At 38.9% G+C, this 21728-nt stretch overlaps 1 protein-coding gene across 2 annotated transcripts in view; it reads left to right on the plus strand.

The window, feature by feature from the left end:
* The window catches only part of SLK (STE20 like kinase), a 71969-nt gene that overhangs the window by 1794 nt on the left and 48447 nt on the right, over window positions 1–21728 (plus strand). The window lies entirely within an intron of this gene.

The following is a 21728-nucleotide window of genomic DNA, read 5'->3' on the forward strand; positions in this document are numbered from 1 at the left end:
TTCATAAAGACACTATCAGATAGATGTCAAGAAATAAACTCAAGCCTTCAAACATTCTTCTCTGCTGGCTTTGGGTTTCACACAGGATGTCAGTGCCTTTAGTTTGTTTTATGGAGTGCATGATGTTTAATGTTTCTTGGTGTGGAGGAGAGAACCGCATCCTCAAGCTCATTAGGGAGCAGACATGATGCAGGAAGGTGATATCTTGAGCAGATTCATGGGACAGGGATAAAGTGTAGAAAAAAGGATACCAGATGCATTGTTACTGGAAAGTATCTAATTGTTTCAGTCAAGAAGTTTTCATATTTAAAATACAAGATTGTTTACACCAGGGATTCTCAGCCTTTTTCTTTTTGAGCCCCATTCCCCCCAGCATGCTATAAAAACTCCACGGCCCACCTGTGCCACAACTGTTTTTCTGTGTATAAAAGCCAGGGTTAGGGGGTAGCAAGCAGGGCAGTTGCTTGGGGCCCTGCGCTAAGTTGCTCAGACTTTGGCTTCGGCCCTGGGTGGCGGAGCTTGGAGCCCTAGGCTTCAGCTCCAAACAGTGGGGCTTCGACTTTCTGCCCTGGGACCTACCAAATCTAATGCCAGCCCTGCTTTGTGGGCCCCTGAAACCTACTCGCAGCCCCCCTGGGTAGGGTCTCCAGACAGCAACTGTGATAAATCGGGATGAGGTAGGGGGTAATAAAAGCCTATATAAGAAAGACCCAAAGATCGGGACTGTCCCTATAAAATCGGGACATCTGGTCACCCTACCCCAGGGGGCCCTGGATCCTGGTTGAGAACCACTGGTTTACACAGTTTCCTTATCCTCCAGCAAATAGCAGCTATTCTGGACAGAAGCAATTTTGCATTTTCTTATGTTTCTTTTCCAGATTGTTAGAGGGAATAACACTTTCCATTAATATTTTTGTAAGTTAAGTAGCATCTGTTGCATGCTTTCCTTTTCACTAGGGCCATGTCTGCGTACAGCGCTGCAGTGCTGTAGCTGTACTGATACAGCTGCGCCACTGCAGCGCATCTGTTGAAGGGCTCTCCTGTCAGTGTAAAAAAACTCACCTCCGTGAGTGGCAGAAGGAATGTCGATAGGAGAAGCTCTTCCGCTGACATGGCACTGTGGACACAAGCACTTAGCTTGGTGTAACTTATGTCGCTCGGGGGGTGTCATATTTACAAACCTGAGCAACGCAAGTTTTGCTGACATAGTCTGTAGAGTAAGATATAGCCAAACTCAGAAATCCTATTCTAATTCCAGAGTCTGGTTTTCAGGATTCTCCTATGTAAACAACATCCTTTTAAAGGAACGCAGAACTTGATTATTTTATTTTTTTTAAAGCAAAGTTGAGATTTTCAAAGCATTGTAGGGGATTGGTACATCTTCCAAGAAAATGAATGGATGATGTCTATCTAAATCCTTTAGATTGTTTTGAAAATCTCAGTCAAATCTGTTATAGCAGAGCGCCCTCATAAATAGCATGTATGGACTCAATTTTTTTTTAAACTTCATAAGTGTGTTTTAAATTTTTCTTCTGATTATTATAATGGTCTTTCCATCAGGGGAGAGTGGGCAGGCCCCAGAGCAATGCCACTAAACATCCTCTGGCACATCTCCTTTCCATGTGTAGTTTCAGCTGCTAGTTATAAACACACTATCTGCAGGATCTGGGTAAAATTATGTAGTGAGCTCCCCTGAGAGCAGCACCAGTGATCTTGTCATACTAGTGCATGATGCAGAAAGTGCAATTGACCAATAGAACAGTGAAACTGTTCATTCTGGCATTTTGAGGTATGAATGAAATAAACATAATAAAAGAGATTTAGCTCCCCCCCCCAGTAAGTATACATTTTTCAGCAGAAAGTGTGACTTCTAATTTGATGATGTCTCTGCATTTAGAAAACAAAACTTTTTAAATGCTGAAGTTCACAATTTTAACAATTTTCAAACTGAAAATATTTTTAAGAATCTTGGTATTTCGATTATAGTAGTAAGAATGACACTTGGAATTCCACAGTCTTGTTACTTGTGCTCTCTCAAACTTTTTTAGTTGAATGCAAAAATCTGTCAATTTTCACATATTTTAACGCTACTGAAAGCTCCCTCAATTTTAAAAAATGGAAAGTGGCAGATATGTATCAGTAGGATTGCTCATATTTTCTGAGGAGTTCCACTTGTTTCTATTTATCATTTTGAGACGAAGATGTCTAAACTACACGTCCTATATGTATTGTAGCTTGTTCACTGAGGCTGTTACACAGAAACTTCTTAGTTCCAACTGTTAGAGTATGTCACAATCTTAACTCCTTGACATATGCATCTCTGCTTAGAAACTGCTAGGTTAACATATTTGACTACAATTATTGGAAGGATGTTGAATGATTTCAATAAAACAGACCTGTTGCCTTTTAAAGACAATTTGTATTTAGTGATTTATAAAACAACACATTGGAAAAACTACTTCCCTGCCTCCGCCTGTGCCTCCCACCCCCGCCTCCAAATATCTTTTTGAGCATGCCATTCTTTGCTAATGTCATTAACGTGCTTTAGTTGTGTGTGTGTGTGTGTGTGTGTGTGTGTGTGTGTATATATATATATATATATATATATATATATATACACATACACACACACACATATATATACACACACCAACTACATCTTGAATACCAATAAATGGTTAAATTACAAAGCAAGTATAAATAAATCAGCTGAAAGGTGATTAGAGCTAAGCTTTATCTGGCATCCAGAAGGGGGTGGGGCAAATAGAGCTGTTCAGTCACAATTCCATTCTGGAACTAGCAGCCAAACCATGTTAGTTAAGTAGATCCTGGATCTCAGAGCCTTTTACCCAGTGAATCTAAATCAAGCCACCTTTGTTATCTTGCATAAAAGCACTGAAGAGTACTCAAAAGTGTTTTCTCATAGAAGTGTTAGTTTTTGTTCCTGGAGTGAACATAATTTTCATGAATACCTGAATGTCAAAAGCTTAAGGAAAATAACATACTACTTCCACAGCTCAATTTTCTCTGAATTGGATTTCAGTAAACTAAAACATCTTTTTATGTAACTGTTAAGACCCTAGGAACCTTGTGTGAATGTCCGTATTCTCAATGTTTCAGCAGATTTACAATAAAAGAACACTAAACAAATCAGATTTTGTGTTTCTTCGGTATTTAATGCAAAACAAAGATCAGGTTGCCTACTTGATACAGCTTACATTTAGAAACATCTTTTAAGTAGTCATTCATTTTCAGTTGACAAAATATGCTTAAGCAGCTCCCTGAAACAACGTTTTTCTTTAACATGTTTGTTACTATTGGTCATATGAAATTATGACTTGATTAATTTTATTAATATAAATGTATTTAATACAGGATATATTAACCTAACAAAATGTAGTTGAAGTCCTTAGGATATTTAATTTGTGGTTTAAATTTTTTTCTGCTAATGGTACAGTTCTTTTTCTCTTACTAATCATTTATTTGCTTCCCGTTCTATTAGATTGCATATGACATGTCTCTTGCAAATACAAAAAGAAAAACATACGCAATCTAAAACAGAAACATCCATATAATTAAAATGTTAATCAGAACTGCATTTAAAAACTCTTCTTTCGTACAGTGCTAAAAGAGCAAAAATTGCCACCGATGTAATTACTACCAGGAATTGAGAAAATACTTAAAACATTATCTTTTGAAATGGAAAAAAAAATGAGGCAAAATCCACTGTGCTCTCAGAAGCTGAAAAATTCTATAGCTCAAAAATAATGAGGTAGCTCTTCCAACACTCTAGATTTACATGGGCAAAAATAAAGATGTGAAGGAACTTGTTTTTATCTGCCTCTAAGGATAGCAATGTCCATGGTTTGGAATCTTGGTTAAATGAGGATTTGATAACTCATTAAAATTAAAAACATGACCATCTTCAAAGTAGAGAATCAAAAGGCAAACTTAGACTCATGAATCACAGCCAGATCTTCTTTTTGGGTAATATCTTTCACTGTCTGTTGGAGTAGTTGATGATGCTGATTAAAATACATTGACAATAGCTGAGTAATATAAAATCTCAAGCTAGCAATAATAAATTGGAGACTCTTGTGCATGGAAACAATACACAGGTTGTTCCTCCCATCTCCTGAAGGCAAAGATGGGGCAGTCTATAATCTTGAAGAGTACAGATCTTAGACCAAAATTTAAGAAAAGCAGTACAAGCTATACTATGTACAGCTCAGCTAATAATAACACCTACCGTGGCATATAAAAGCAAGGCGGAAGGAGTGAGAAAATGAAGGAATAAAGTTTCTTCAAAAAATTATTTGAATGATCGCTAAGGCCAAAACTTGGCCTCTAAACCAAACTTCGACCCCACAGAGAATCTGCCTTATTATTTCAGCATTAAAAATTCTTGGCACTGTGGCAACTCTGTTCCCCCATGCAAGCAGGTAGAACAGAGCACCCCTTCAGCAGAACTAAGGGCCTTTTGTTTTAAGTCTTTATGATAATGTGACGAATGGCCCGGAGGATGAAACTTTATCCCTAAGTAAGTAAAAGCAGAGACTTGTTCTACAAGGTGGCCTTCTATCTGCCACTCAATTTCAAGAGGATTCTTCCCAAATATGATGATGATGGTCTTATTCTAATTGAGAACCAGGTCTCAAAGTGCACTAAAATGATCTCATAACTGGCAGAGGTTTTGCTCTTGAAGTTTGCAATAAAACAACCATGTCATTGGAATATAGTAACCAGTTATCCCGGTTCAATAAATAGTAAAATATTCTGGTCCTGAATGCATTTGTACTGATCTGTTCATGTCATCTTAGCCCTGGCAGGCTGAAATGGGCTATCCATGCATTCAGGTTCATTAACTTGCTGAACTTCTAAAGAACATTTAGAAATATCTTTGATACTAGTTAGGTAAAACTTCTAAATAGTTCAATTAAAAACTAATATTCCCACTGCAAATCTCTCCTAGCTAGATCAGGGTGGCTACATAACTGGAGACTGCTGCTGGCCTTTCTCATATTATAGGGATGGTTAAGGTTAGATAAGGCTTTTCATTCTAGTTAGTTTTCAGACACTCAAAACTTCCACATTTTAGGCAGACTTCCCCCCCCTACCCCAGTTAATGTATGCTGTGGGGTTAATTGTTTAGGGAGTTTGAACAAAAGCAATTGTTACTTCCGAGAATGAGGAGAGTGGAGGAGAAAAAACTTTCCCTATTGTTTTTATATATTTGAAATTTTTCAGGGAGAATGAAAATCACTTTTTTTTTAGGGAAGAAAATAGTTCTGATGCAAATTCTTTGATTTGATCAAGGTTTGACTCTTTGGAAAATCATTTTGAGGGGTGGTCTGCTCAGAGTTGTAGCTGCAACTTAAATTGGTTTAGATAGTGATTTGGTTAAATTGGTGAAACCCCTTATGTGGTCTCTCTTGTTTCAGATTAAAAGGCCATATTTATTTAATTCGATAAGGAATTGTTTTAAACTAAATTGATATAGGCAACTCAAACTGAAATTAAGAGCTGCCATATAACAGGTTTCCTCAAATCGCTTTCTAAACTGATTTATTTAATTTGGTGTTCAGATTGTGGATAAACAAGCCTTTGGTGTACATAATGTTGTTCATGGGTTGGTCTTGCTATACTCCTAAAATTCACTGCTAAGGATCCTGTATTTTACATGTATGCACGACTAATTTAACTGCAAGAATGCCCCACTTAGCCCTCTGAATCAATCAGAAGTGACCAGGACCCACTTCCAGTTTAATCTGCTAGATTGGCTTGTGAGAAAAAAATTACTTACCCTTCTGTAAGCTAATGAAGTGTTATGAACTTTCCTAACTAGGCAGTGTTTTCCACCCATGCTCCTCTAGAGGACACTCTGGCAATAAGCGTACTCCCCACAATCTCTTGGCCTAAGTGCAGTATCCTATTTCCATATATAGTTGTTCATCAGAAAAAGTTGTCTTGCAAATATTTTAATTCTTCAAAAATGTTCATGCTTCTTGTTTTGTCCAGTTATTGTTCAAGGTCTAGGGTGACAAAACTTTGACTCATGTTAGATGTTTACAAGACCTTTACTGTTTTCTTATCAGAATTCAGAAAACCTAGATGCTGTTTTGCTCTATATGAAGGCAACAAGTTTCCCAACTTCATTTTTGACTTGGCATTTTTGCTGGCTTAGCATAGGTATACGAAGTGGTGAAATTTCCTTGGCCTAACAAAGCTCATTCTTCTCTCTACCATTGCTTTTTGGGTTGAACGAGAGAGTTGTCCAGAACAGCCAGTGTCTCCAATTTTTCCAAATTTTCTACTAAACCTAATCTACAGTAGAAAATGTTTGCTGGTACAGTTATATTGGGAAACCCACCGAATATAGAGGCAGCTTATATTGGCAAAAAGTACTTTTGATGGTATAATTTACACAGTTTCCCCAAGAAAAATAAGCTATACCAGCAAAAGCACTTTTATGCCTCTATACGTGTTATGGTGTTTTGGGGTCCACCGAGATTAGCAAGGGATTCTGTCCCTGGCTGCCCTGTAACCTTGGGTGGAGATGTTTATGCTGTGCAGATATAGTTCAGATCCTGGACACCAGTAGCAAGCCCAAAAACATAAGGTCTCATGCTGGCTCTCACCAGCCTAGTTATTCTTTACAGGGTGACATTATGACATTACCTAGGGTACAGTCTGGACTGATGGACAACTGTGTCCCCTCAATTCCTCAATCTGGGGTGCCTTTTACACTACTTTGTTATGAGAGCAATCACTTTTGGTCTGCTCTCTCACTGTTTCCAGCATGTAAATCACTTCCAACTATACTGTGAGTGCTATAGCCAGCCACTCATGAATTACACTGCAGGACGACACCAGCAAACTTCCAGTCCCAAACTTCCCCCCAGAAATGTGTGTCTTGTATTGCAGAGCACCCTCCTGGACAATACAAGCTCATATAAAGTCAGTCATTTATTAATAGAAAATGATATGTACAAATCTTGTTATCCCAAATGGAATTTCCCAGACACTTCAACCCAAACACATTGGTGTAGATAAAACAAATGTATTAGCTACAGAAAGATAGATTTTAAGTGACTACAAGTAATGAGGTATATAAGTCAGACTTAGCTGCATTTTACCTTTTATTTCTCTGTAACCAACACCTAACTTAAGCTAAATGAATATAAAGCAAAGGTTTCTCTCATCACATGTTCCAGCAGTCTTATTGACAACCCCTTCCAGTCCAGTGCTGCTTCCTTTGTTCTTCAAGTGTTGATGATGCCATGGGTAGAGAGCAGGGGAGAGATGATTTGTGCCATCTGCTTTCTCTTTTTATAGCCCTTTCTCTTGCACAAGAATCATCTCCACCTGATGTTCAGGAGACAAAGTCAATGTGGCCAGAAACCTTAAGCTGCTCCTTTGTCAAAATGTAGATTTTTTTTTTATTATTATTTTAACCTGCCCCCTCTCTCCTGCCGAGGAGTGGCCATTTAATCAGGTGGTGATCCATTTGATCTTGTTGACACCTGGCTGAGGGATTTGGCTAGCCTTTTGTCTCTGAACTTATTTATCAGAGGGGTAGCCGTGTTAGTCTGGTTCTGTAGAAGCAGCAAAGAATCCTGTGGCACCTTATAGACTAACAGACGTTTTGCAGCATGAGCTTTCGTGGGTGAATACCCACTTCTTCGGATAAACTTATTTGTGACTGACCTCCAGAACATGTTGGAACATGTCTTGGTTATATTGTACAGTGAAATCTTATGTCTTTACTAGGGCTGTCAAGCAATTAAAAAAAATTAATTGCGCGATTAATGATAGAATACCATTTATTTAAATAGGTTTTGGATATCTTCTACATTTTGAAATATGTTGATTTCAATTATAACACAATAAAAAGTGTACAGTGCTCACTTTATATTTTTGTTTTTTACAGTGCAAGTAGTTGTATAAAAATAATATAGTATTTTTCAATTCACCTAATACGAGTACTGTAGTGTAATCTCTTTAGAGCCTACAAATCCACTCAGTCCCACTTCTTGTTCAGCCCATCGCTCAGACAAACAAGTTTGTTTACATTTATGGGAGATAATGCTGCCAGCTTCTTGTTTACAGTATTACCTAAAAGTGAGAAGAGGAGTTTGCATGGCATCGTTGTGGCCGACATCGCAAGATATTTATGCTCCAGATGCACTAAAGATTCATATGTCCCTTCATGCTTCAACCATCATTCCAGAGGACATGCGTTCATGCTGATAATGGGTTCTGCTTGATAACCATCCAAAGCAGTGCGGAGCGACGCATGCTCATTTTCATCATCTGAGTCAGATACCACCAGAAGAAGGTTGATTTTCCTTCTTGGTGGTTCGGGTTCTGTAGTTTCCGCATCAGAGTGTTGCTCTTTTAAGACTTCTGAAAGCATGCTCCACACCTCGTCCCTTTCAGGTTTTAGAAGGCACTTCAGATTCTTAAACCTTGGGTTGAATGATGTAGCTATCTTCAGAAATCTCACATAGGTACCTTCTTTGCTTTTTGTCAAATCTGCAATGAAAGTGTTCTTAAAACGAATATGTGCTGGGTCATCATCCAAGACTGCTATAACATGAAATATATGGCAGAATGCAGGTAAAACAGAGTAGGAAACATACAATTCTCTCCCAAGGAGTTCTGCCACAAATATAATTAATGCATTCTTTTTTTAACGAGTGTCATCAGCATGGAAGCATGTCATTTGGAATGGTGTCCGAAGCACAAAGGGCTACAAAAGTGCCATGCGAACGCCTGTTCTCACTTTCAGGTGACATTGTAAATACAAAGCGGGCAGCATTATCTCCCATAAATGTAAACAAACTTGTTTGTCTTGGCGATTGGCTGAACAAGAAGTGGGACTGAATGGACTTGTAGGCTCTAAAGTTTTACATTTTGTTTTTGAGTGCAGTTATGTAACAAAAGGTTCTACATTTATAAGTTGCACTTTCAGGATCCAGATTGCACTACAGTACTTGTATTTTTCAGTTCACCTCATACTATTTCTTTTGTTTGCCATTTTTACAGTGCAAATATTTGTAATAAAAATAACATAAAATGAGTACTCTCTACTTTGTATTACTGTGTTGTAATTGAAATTAATATGTTTGAAAATGTAGAAAAACATCCACAAATATTTAATAAATTTCAATTGGTATTCTGTTGTTTAACAGTGAGATTAAAACTGCGATTATTTGCATGAGTTAACTGCGATTAATCGACAGCTCTAATCTTTACATAAAATGTTACCACACATGTTTTACCAGGAAAATAATAATCAGCAAATCATGAGTTTTCAAATGATATCTTACACAGTATGCTTTATACAAAGTTTAACATAGTCTTGTAAAAATGGGTGAATATAGGGGTACAGACTGTCTCAGACACTAACAGTGCTCCCAATCCCAAATTTCCTTAAATAAATCCTTCCTAATTTCTTAAGTACCCATATACTCTGACCATTCCCCTGGTTCATCACCCCTGAAGACGTGAAGCCAGCCTCCCCAAGTATCAGCTTACTTTAGCATACACACTCAATGCAGTTTGCACACCAGAGACCTGATTGGGATGAAAATAAAAGTTTATTCAATACAAAAATCACAGATTAAAAGATTAAAACAGTAAGGGGAAGCAAGCATATACAAGCTGCACAGAAAATAAACATAAAAATGCAACTTCAAGTTTTACACTTTCATATTAGCTAAAATCCCTTTCCTAATACAAGTTACCTATGGCCTTAAAGCATACCCTCTACCTACAGGAGGGATCCAGCATTCACAGACAGCCTCCTGGCCGGAGGCTGTCCCTCCAGTTCTGGATAAAAACCTTCAGTACCAACCCTGTTTGTAAAAGCCTGCCCCCTCCCCTGACCTCTAACCAAGAGTCACCATGGACTTTCAGAGTGGGTAAATTCCCTGTTGAGTTGATAGCCTGGATGGTCCTAGTGTCTTCCTATTAATCTGTAATGGTTTATCATTGTCTTTTCCTGAGCTGATGGATACTTGAATCCTGTTTTGTATAAACACTTGGCTTGGGAGGTGCTCGCTGCCCGGCTGTAAGGTGTAGAGGAAGTTGTACCGATTATGAGCACAGTTCTCTAGATACATAAATACATATATTCATAACTAGAGTCTGTATAAACCTCATAATGACCAAGTTCAGAACATTACAGGCTTTCATAAAAGACCATATTCAATATACTTTTATATTACAATAATACAGTATGCAATCAGTTGGCTTAACTGTTCATTTTGGGGGTTTAAAACGTCTGTTCTCCCCTAAGGACCCTGATTGTCACATCTTTATATATACTAGGGCTTTGGCTTGTATAGAAATGTTGTGGGTTTTTTTTAAAAAGTCATCCCCCAACAGACATTTTCATACTAGCAGAAGTTTCTAGTGTCGACGTGACACACAGTATTCACTAGCAAATATGTTCTCTCAATAGAGACTTATTGAGATCTATCCCAGGCTGGTCCGGTCCTCAGGTTTTTTGTTGTTATTGGGACTGAGGTTAAATGAACCTTCCTTTACTGTTTTGTTTTATATTTGGAAAGTGGTCTCACAGTGAGGGTCTACTTAACGTTATTCTCTCTATCCTAGCATGCAACTTTTGTGTAATACATAAAGGAGAAGTTCTTCTCTTCCTTCTAGTTTCTTTTAGGGTGTATACCCATTTTGTTCCATTTAAAATTTGCATGCTGCCATGTTTTGCGTTAAAGTTTCAGCACTGGAAAAAACACAGTCTGGAGTAAGGGGGTGAGTAGAATTGAATTGGCTAGCAGATCAAAAAAATAAGTTTTTGATTGGCTGCCATGTGCCTGAAATCTGCACAAGGAGTTATAACCCACTGGTCTGTACTTGGTAACCCTAGGGCACAGGAAAAAACAAGCAGGAAGAAAATTCTTCCTTTATCAAATTATTAGCATCTTCCATTCCAATGCAGGTGAATCAGTAATACTGATCAAAAGAAGCTAAGTGCACCCAGAGATTTTAGTACACAGAAAATCAGTGGAGGATTTTTGGTAGTCTTGATTCAAAATTGTTTGTATTTATAAAATATTTTGCTCTAATCTGTCTAGACTCATAGCTTCCTGTATAAACTGAAAAAATGCATGCTTTTCTTTTCATTATCTGAACATAAGGTCTGGAAGGGATAATAGCTTTCTTTTTTGTATTGAACTATTGCATAAATACATGTTAAATATGTCAGTATGGGGAGCAAATCGTTTAGACTATTAATATATATGAATATAAGTGAAAAATAGTCTTATTGTAATTGATGTAGGTGTTTACCTTTAGACTGTGAATTTCATAAACAGCTAGACCCAAATTAATTTCTCCTTTAAAAAAAGAAATGAATAGTGAAATAATGAAATTGTACTTGTCACAAATTCAGATTAGATTTTCCATTCAGGTACTGTTACTTTTTGTCAGAAATGGGCAATGAGAGGTGGAGATAGGGAAGGAAACAAGTCAGGGTATGTTTATGCTACAGACGCTGCAGCTGCACCACTTTAGTGTAGATACTTACTACAGTGATGGCAGGGGTTTTTCCATTGCTGTACTAAATCCAACCCCCCACACTCCCTCCGAGAGATGGTAGATAGGTTAATGGAAAGAACTGTTGGCCTAGTGTAGTCGACAGCAGGGCTTAGGTTAGCATCACTGTGTCTCATGGGTGTGAATTTTTCACACCTTTGGGCAATGTATCTAGGTTGATCTGTGTTTTAGATGTAGACCACACTTGAGTTTATTTTTACTCAGATGTAACATGAATTCTTCAAATAACAGCATTGTTTACTGTTTGTTAATTAAAACACTTACAAACTCATATTATTTATTTAATCTCTACTTCCTAAGTGTACCTCATCATTGTGTTAAGCAGGCCTAAAGAGTTTAAGTTCTTCTGGATATGACTTTGGAAACAAAGATGAAAGCTTACCATGTGTAGAAAACAAAGGATTTTTTTAGTCTCACTGATCAGCTTGGTCTGCTGCTCAAAGTCAAAACTATCCTTAATGTTGCAGTGCCCCAGGAAGTATGGAGAAAGTGTTAACTTCAATTTTCACACTATTATAAATAATTTTATTAAAGAACATGAGAATATCAGGTAAGACTAAGGCAGTCTTTCTCGTGATTAAACAGTAACAAACAGTCTTGCTGCACATAGCTATGTATGCTTCCTTGTTGCCTCTGTAACTTTGGGATTTTGAGAGAGAGCGGGTAGAGCAGGAAAAACTTACCTACAACCAGTAAACTATTGTTTGAGAATTTTACTATTTTTAATGGATCCCTACTGAAGATGGTCATCTTTCTTCTTTATAAAAGGTTTCTCTTCATTGGTGTGGGTATGATGAAATGTTTTAAATAAGCAAGATGGATAGCACAAGTTGTTTAATGCCTCCTCATTTTCTGTATATCCTTGTATGTCATTTGGTGTATGAGAGTTATGCACTGTGGGTCCTGATCATATGAATAATATGTTGTCTACATTTTACTCTTGAATGCAGTGAGCACACAAGGGCACAGAGTATAAATATAGAATATGTTCATGATCACTCCCTTTCCTTTACCAGGCAGTCATCTTTTCCAAAGCGTGAGCTCAGCTATATAAATTGTTCTGACATTCTAGTTAAGTACTTTATTTAACATAGGAAACACTTACTTTAATTTCTGAAGAGTTTTCTAGTACTCTGCATCACCTATACTTACAAAATTTCTAATTTTTAAGGTCCAGAAACCTATGCATAGTCTATTATAGTTAACAATCTATCTGTAACATCTTGAACTGTTACTGACATTTTTATTCTCCAGATTGTTTGTATATACTTTATATAGTAGGACAGATGCAACCATTTAAGGTTGTACAATGGTTTCCATAATAAAGTCCTCTTTGTCGAGCTGTCATAACTTTGAACAATGTTTAAGCATTACATTTTTCATAATCTGTTTATGAAGTTGTTTTCTTGAATGTTCATCCACTTCTGAGGGAGAAAAATTCTTGATTTTCTTGCTTTTAACAGGCCTTACATTTAAAGTGGCTAAAATTTTAGAGTTGCATCTTTGGTATGAAAATAGTCCTCAGAGGAGCAATACACACATTCTAGGTTAAATTGTTTTACATTTGACTAAATTATGAAAATTGTACTTGAGAGAATGCTATACATGTGCACTACTTAAATAATCCAGAACAAATATATACAAGAAAACTTTTTTTGCCACTCCTCTTTTGTTAGGGAACTGAGGATGGAGTTCCTGATGTGGGAGAGTGAGTTATGTTCATCCAAGACTATACAGATGGCTCCCTTCCAGTGGTAGTTCTGACTGGGAATCTTAGGCATTCTCTTTGTGGTATGAACATAAGTACAAAAATTTTGTATTGTTCCTTTCTCTCAAAAAAGTACTTTATTTTTTATTTTTATTTCCAGTGCACAAAGAAAAATTTCCTTTTGTCTGTCTTCCTTTCCACTCTGGTTTCCTTTCTACCCCTATCCAAGGAGGTGGAATCCCTGAAGAGAAGCTGAATCTTCAGTTAGATGCATCTGGAGTTCAGGAAATAATACTGCTACTTATCTCTTATATAGCACTTTTCATGGAAGGGACATGAGTGGAAATGCAACAGTTCCCAAAACATGAGTCAGGCGATCCACTTGCCTTTTAAAAGCCTGAATAGAGGTCTATAGTAGGGCATCTGAGCTCTGAGGCACTGCTCTCAGTCAGTTGTTGGAACAATCTGAGTGTAAATTTTAAAGATTTCTGTGTTGAAGACTTTCATACCTATTATTCCAAACAGTGCATCATCAGTACTGGTATAGACAAGGTTCAGACCTTTTTATCATTGTCTTTAACCCTGCTCAGACCATGATAGTAGAATAACTTTTGCCATATTTAAACCAGAGGTTCCACCATTGGTGGAGTGTTAACTATGGAACGCAAGTCATGAAAATTTCTAAGGTAAACAAGGCTTAACTGTTCTCAAGTCTGTGTGGAACTAAAATCTTGTTTAGGGGACTGTTTAAATATATATTTGTTTGACTTCTTGTTAAGAAAAGACACAAAAGTCCTTTTATCAGCTAACCCTAGCTACTCAATGCAGTGACAGTATAGTAATCAAAAAGCCTTAAGTGATTCAAGCAGGAAATGAGTCATAGCCTATGATACGTGTTTTGGGAAACACTGGGTCTTGTAAAGGGCATTCTTGTCAAATGACATTTGTCTTTCTTCAGCCTTGACCAAGGGTGGCTGGTAGCACATAACCAAATCATACCTGACTCAAGGAATTTACTTTTTTTTTTAAAAAAAAAGCCCTGGAGCCTGAAGTATCACCTTTTTAGTATTTTGCCTTAAAAACAACAATAAAACTCCCTAAGTAAGGAAATTAAAAATGTATATGCTAATGTCAGGTTGCACAGTTATATGAAGAAATACCAACATTAGTTATATGCATATTCTTCCCTTTATGCTTGTCTTTCAATAGTCTGTCACATTTCGCCCAACCACTTAAGTACATCTTCCAGTAGGAGGTACAACTTTGTGTAGGCCAGTTCATGATATTGTGCTGTGTGAATATTACATGGTAAACCATACTTAGATAACTTACTAGAGAGTGAAGTATAGCACAGAGTAAGTGAAAGTGTTACCATACAAAGCATTGTAATTTAATTCTAAACCCTGAACTCTTTCAATGATTAGATTATCAGTGCTGCTTCATTAATACATGCTGTAATAGCTCCCTGTGGTAATTTATACAGTTAAATATTTAATACTTGTGAAACTTACTCACAGTTTTGGGATGGTCTACAGAAAAAAATCAGTATTCATTTTATTGATGTAAATATAAATGTTTAACATTCAAATCCATAGTGTACAAATATTTCTATTTCCACTCAAATATTTAAGAATGTTTAAAAGAAAGCACATCCAATATATGCTGAAAATATTTAGTGGTGTTTGTATTCCGACTCGCCATAAAACTTAGCTAGACAAGGCTCAGTAAAACAAGGAATCATAAAATACAAGTGGAAAAGTAGACTTTATTTGTATTGAGTAACAGCTCGAGGTACTGCAGTAACAAATAACTGTTTAGAAACTTGTCTCCAAAGGATAACTAATATTGAATATATAGTCACACATACTGACAAAATGCATACATTAGAAAATTTACATAAACCAGAAACATGCAAGGATGAGCACTGAAGAATGGTAAATTGCAAGATGCTGTACATGTGCAATTTCACTTGTACAATACATTATGCGGTGTTGGAAAAATATGATCATATAACAAACTGTAAACATGTAGACACAAAGTTGCAGCATTAAGGTTGAGCATTCAACTTCAAAATTTCCTGATGTATGTTTTCTTGTGCAGCCTTACTCCTACATTAACAGTTTTTCACATTCCGTGTTGCTTATAGGTATAAATGTGTATATTTATATAAAACATAGTTCTGAGAACAATTATTCAGGAGGATCTGGAGAGATCCAGGCTGCTTCCCTTAGGCTGCTCAGTTATATTTTAAAAGCCCATTCTTGTCCTTTCCAATTGTGTAACCATTATTTGAAACAAATCTTCTTCTTCAAACCTAGCTCCACTCAAAATCTGGTTACAGGATGGTACTTTACCAGCCTCGGCACATTCTCATACATCGTGATAATGTCTCTTTACTTTTGACAAGTGTAATAGTTTACCTGTCAAGAAGAAAGTAAACTGAGTGAAATTTAAAACATTGTGCTATGATACAGTAACCAAACCAAATTGATTAATTCACTTGCAGTAGTGTGCAAAATGTCCCAATCCCTTTTTAAATGCCAAGGAAGTCATAGTCCCACTCCTAAAAACCTCACAATTTTAGAGAGAGACAACAAGCCAATCTTTTATGCAGTTAGTGTTGTCAATTCTGAAATCTAAAGTACACCTCTACCTCAATATAATGCTGTCCTCGGGAGCCAAAAAATCTTACCAAGTTATAGGTGAAATTGCGTTATATCAAACTTGCTTTGATCTGCCAGAGTGCGCAGCCCTGCCGTCCTGGAGCACTGCTTTACCGCGTTATATCCAAATTTGTGTTATATCGGGTCGCATTATATCAAGGTAGAGGTGTACGTTAAACTGAACAAGACAGTTTAAAATAAATGGAATTTAATCTTAAAATAAGTCTGTATATTTTGTTCATTTCATATTTCAATAAAAACCTCAATTTTGTTTAAGTTAAGGCAAAATTCTAAAACAACCACAAAGAGCAAGAGTAGTCAAAATCAATTGTGTTACTGCCTAGGATCTGCCAGTCTACAGCTATTAGTTACTCTAGTGACAGGTCTGTTTCAAGTAGGGCAGGGATTAACTACTGCTTTTCTGTAATGACTATTTTTTTAATCCGCCTAGTTTTCTTACAGCTTCATAATGAAGGCAGTCGCAGTTGCAACTGCCAACATGTCTCCTTTTATTTCATTCTTATTCTTGAGCAACAGATGAGCAATTCTGTCTTGGTTGAGGAAAGCAAAATGTCAAATTGTTCTTTACAAAGAGCTCAAAAATTTAATGCTTAAAGGACTGGATCTTGTCTTGAGAAATATTCAGCCAAGCCCTTGACTCTCCCTCTAACAAGCAGTCCGGTGAGGAAAAGAGCTTTAGCTTTGGCCAGGATACAATAAGCTTGATAGGACTTGGACTGTGCATTAGGTAATTTATTCTTGCTGGGTCCCACATGTCTCGTGCTACTCTGAGCACAGAATTATGTTCCAAAATCAAAGCTTTCTTTTAAAAAAAAAAATTCAGATTTTTTACACAAGTTCACTAATACATGGTAGCCAACCCAAGGTAAAATCCTAGTGAAGAGAAGTCAGTTTGCAGTTTTCACCCAAGTAAGGCCTTGTCTACACTACAGAGTTCTGACTTTCGTCGTCAAAACAGTGCAGGTGTACGCACTAGAATGCTCCTTCTGCCGACAAAATTCTCCTGTTTTGCCAACAACATAAAACCGCCTCAACAAGAGGTGTAGAGCTTTTTGCGGCAAGGTTAGATAGAAAAAGTGTCAGTATAGACACTGCATTTGATTGTCGCTGTAAATGGTCTCCAGGAGGTGTCCCACAATACCCATCCTGACTGCTCTGGTCAGCAGTTCGAACTCCGCTGCCCTGCACTCAGATGCACAGGTATCCGCCCTTCCCCCTTTAAAGGCCTGGGAATTTTTGAAATTTCACTTCCTGTTTGCTCGGCATGGACAGCAAACATATCTTCCCAGCTGACCATGGCAGTGCCATGCAGCAAACACTTTCCCGCTTGGAAAACATCTGAGTTGTTGGATGCAGTACCAGCTCTGCTCCAGCCATAGGAACTTCAGTACCTGTGGTCAGACTTCTCATGGCATGTTGAAGATGGGCTACAAATGGGACATGCATCAGTGCCATGTAAAGGTAAATGAGCTGAGGCAGGTGTACCAGAAGGCAGTGGAGTCAAACCATTGCTCTGGTGCTGTGCTGAAGACCTGCTGCTTCTGTAAGGAGCTCAATGTCATCCTTGGTGGTGACCCCCACCTCCACTCTCAAGAGCCCTGTGGATACTTCAGTGTAGCTAGAGACAGTGGACAGCAGAATCAACCCCAAGGATGAAGTTGTGGATGAGGAAGTAGAGCTGGAGGAGGATGTGGAGCACACAGCAGGATTGTCCAGTGGCGCAGCGAGTCAGGATCTCTTTTCCACTCAGGAGGGGTCCAACCGGCCCTAGCAGTCCATCTCTGATGTGCATGATGCAGGAGAAGAGAGCTTTGGTAAGTGATCTTTTTGAGTTGGTGGTTCTTGATTATCTGAGGTAGAGCTGTCCTTTGCCCTGTAAATTCTAGAAAGGAGTGAAGGGATAGAAATGTACAAGACTAGCTGTGTTTGCATGTGCCACACGTTCCTCTGTGCAGCAAAGCAGTGTGGCAGAATAGTATGTTAATGCCACCAAGATTTCATGGGAATCTTCCAGGGAAATCTCTAGGAAACTTTCCTGGAGGTATTCGCCAATCCTCTGCTGAAGGTTCCTTCTAGGAAACTTTTTCCTGCGCCACTTGTACGGGGAGCAAAGCAGCACCCAGGGAAGTAGCAAAGGGACTGGGTTTGAAGCTGCATGCATGCAGGAGGTGCACACATGCATCCTTGCTTACCTTCAGGAGAGAGAGTGGCTTCAATGACCCTCATCGGTGGAAAATGGTGGGAGAATTTACAATATTGTCCCTAGCTGTCTGCAGAGATCCACTTAAAAAAACACCTAGACGGTTTGCCCCATCTTGAGCACACATCCCTTCTGCCCAGGTTGAACTCCTCATGTTTAGGGTGTTGGCTGAGCTGTGTGCTTGCCAAGGGACAGTGAGAAACTGAGTCATATTTAAAAAGAGGTGCATTTTACTACAATGATTCAATGCTGTGTGTGCACTAACAATCATGCTTCCGTTTCTTTTTTCTTGTGCTTCTGCAGATGTGGCCTTCAGGGGAACCCCCTGCACACTGGTGGAGCGCCTCCACCAGATAAGGAAGCAGTCGAGGAGGAGCAAGTTAGGGAATCCCATTGCTACAAAATCATCCAATATCTCATTCACATTTCCAAGAGTGTTAGTCCTTCATAGCAGAATACAATTAATGGCCCTGTACACTTGTGTTAATGCACCCCCAATGGTGGACTTCCTGACTCCAAACTGATTCTTGAGTGACTGGTAGCAGTCTGGAGTTGCCAGCTTCCACACAGCGATCACCTGCTCTTCTCCACCATTTTGGTGTCCTTGCACTGCAGTGCTGGGAAGAATTCCACACACAGGTCCAGGAAGGTGGGTTTCTGCATCCGAAAGTTCTGCAGCCACTGCTTGTAATCCCAGACCTGCATAACGATGTGATCCATCACTCAGTCCTTGTTTCCCGAGCCCAAAAGCAAGTCATCGTGTCAGCTGCTTTGTGAATGCCAAAAGTAAACTGGTGGTGTTTCTCTCCATGGCACATAGCAGATCAGGCACCTCTGATACGTGTTCAGATTGAGTACTCATGATATACTGCGTGACCAGCTACGATGGAGTCATAACAGTGACCACAACAGTAGAGAGCAGTGCAGGATCCGTCCTTTGAGACAGATGACAGGCTCCCGGTAAACAGGGGCATTTGAAAAATGCAGTGAAACACAGTTGGAAGCCTGTGTAGTGATGAGATGGAAAAAAACTGCATTATGGGATGTCGAGCATGCACCCATGATGCACTGTGACAGGGTGCCTATGGGGGGGGGCAAGTGGGGCAATTTGCCCCAGGCTCTGGGGCCCCCACGAGAATATAGTATTTTATAGTATTGCAACTTTTTTTTATGGAAGGTGCCCCCGAAATTGCTTTGCCCGAGGCCCCCTGAATCCTCTGGGCAGCCCTGCACTGTGATCCACTTTGCCTCCACACAACTCCTAGCTGCAACAGGTAGCAAGTAGCACAGTGGGATAGCTACCCACAGTGCACTGCTCTCTCTGTCAGTGCTAGAACACCAACTGTGATCGCACTCTGCCGACAGGACCGTTGTGTGAACATGCACAAGTGATGTGATTATGCCATTTTTTGATCATTGATGTAACTAACAAAACTGTAGTGGAGACAAGGCCTTAGCTGTTTGAGGTAAACCTTAGGCCTGCTCATAGCAGGTTAAGGTAAAGACTACGAGGAAAGCCTAGAGTTAACCTCAACTTGCTAACTTGTGTGAAAATAGCAAACTGACTTATCTTCACTAGGATTTTACCTCTTGTTGGTTACCATGTATTAGCTAACATGATTTAAGAATACATCTTTTTTCCTTGTGAAAATTATTCCCTAAATCTATAAATACTGTAGCCTGAAACAATAGCTCAGAGGTGTGAACTTTTCATTTATCTCAGTTGGGTGGTAACTCTGAAATTTAGTGACCATTTAAATGTCAACACTTAACTCTTTCGCTACTGGTAAGTTTAGTAAAAATATCCATTTTAAGAGGGTATGCTGCCCTAAAGACACTATACCATCATAGCTGTGTCAGCATTGCCCTCTAGTGTTGATGAAGCTAACACTAATCCTGTGGGAATTCTGTGCCAACCAATTAAAAATTCTGCACACAGTATTTTCAAATTATGCACATTTTATTTGTCAAAATAACAGTGTAATAACATCAGTTTGTTATTTTTGATCATTTATTTCAAAATACCTGTGAGGAAGTGTCTGTAACAATACAGGCAACAAAAAAGATTCAGAAAATGTTTTTTAACAAATAGATTCCTTAATAGGTATATTAATACAGAACTCTGAGTAATAATTCATTTAAACTACAATACAGAACTGTATTTCCTGCACCCCCCCTCTCCCAGAAGCAGTGCAAAGGCTTGGGAGAGTGAGGAGTAACAGAGGAGCTAAGGGAGAGTGACATAATTTCTGGGAAGGGAGCCTGGGTGGGAAAAGTATAGAACAGAGTTTTGGGGGGTGGGGTGGCGGGGGAGGAAGAGGACTGTTAGGGAGCTTCCCCCATGCAGACCTGGCTATCCCCAGCCTCTCCCATTCAGTCAGGCACTTGTGTCCCTCTACCCCCACTCAGATACCCACTCCCCTCATCTCCATGTGGCCCTGCACCCCATCCCCATGTGTCTCTCTGCCCCCACTCGGACACCCTCTGTCCCTATGTAGCTCTGTACCCTGTCCCCCATCACCATATGGCTCTGTGCCTCCACTCCCATTCAGCCCCTGCCCCATCCTCTCCCACTAGCCCCTTCCTCTCCCACTAGCCCCTATGAGCCCTGTCTGACCCCCCCCACCCCCAGCACTCTAGGCTGTCTTTTTCCCCATAGCCCCCGTCTCCTGACCTGGTCAGGCACTGTGAAGAAGGCTCTGCAGGCTCTTTCTCTTCCCTAGCTGGCTGGGAGTGCTGATGTGTTCTATCACCACAGCACCTTCTGGTGGGCAAAAGGCAGAATTGCAGTAACTTTTCAGCAGAAGCTTTTTTTCTGTGCAAAAAATTAAAAATATGCACAGCTCATTAATTATGCACATGTGCAGTGGTGGAGAATTCTCCCAGGAGTACTACACTGACAGAGGGGTTTTTCTTTTGGTGTAGGAGCATCACCTCCCCAAACAAGGTTAGCTATGTGGATGGATGCCCTCTTTCAGTCAACATAAGTGCGTCTACAGAGGAGGTTGTCAGCTTAGCTACATCGGTCGGGTGGGTTTTTTTTCCACACCCTGACCAAAGTCTCTATGCTAATATAACTTTTCTAACATCTTAAACTTCCTCCTGTGTCTTCCAGCTAGCTAACAAAATTTCCAGCTTTGTCTGACAACCTTGCTGCTGGAGTTGTGTTGATAGTATAGAAATTTTCTGCATATTGAAAAGATCATCTAATATAAAATGAGCAGCTGTATTGGTTATTACTTGTTTCCATATTTAATTCAATAAAACTCTACATTTTTAAATTTCAGTTATATTGCTGGTGAATTTCCAATCTGTGCCCTCTGAAACCATGGAGCGTTACCTTAGATCTTTGCTTCAGATTCTACAGAATAGATGAGTTCTTGTTTATAATTAATTCACTGTAAACCAGGCCCTTTTCATAGTCTCAGTTTGGGCACTCAAATAACTAGTTACTTTTGAAAATCTTGGCCTTATAATTTAAAGGCACAAACCAAGAAAAACAGAATTAAACACGATGGAATTAAAATGGAATGGAGTATAGCCATTAGAGTAA

Source organism: Mauremys reevesii, linkage group 7 (genome assembly GCF_016161935.1).
Source record: "Mauremys reevesii isolate NIE-2019 linkage group 7, ASM1616193v1, whole genome shotgun sequence".
Taxonomy (NCBI): Eukaryota; Metazoa; Chordata; order Testudines; family Geoemydidae; genus Mauremys; species Mauremys reevesii.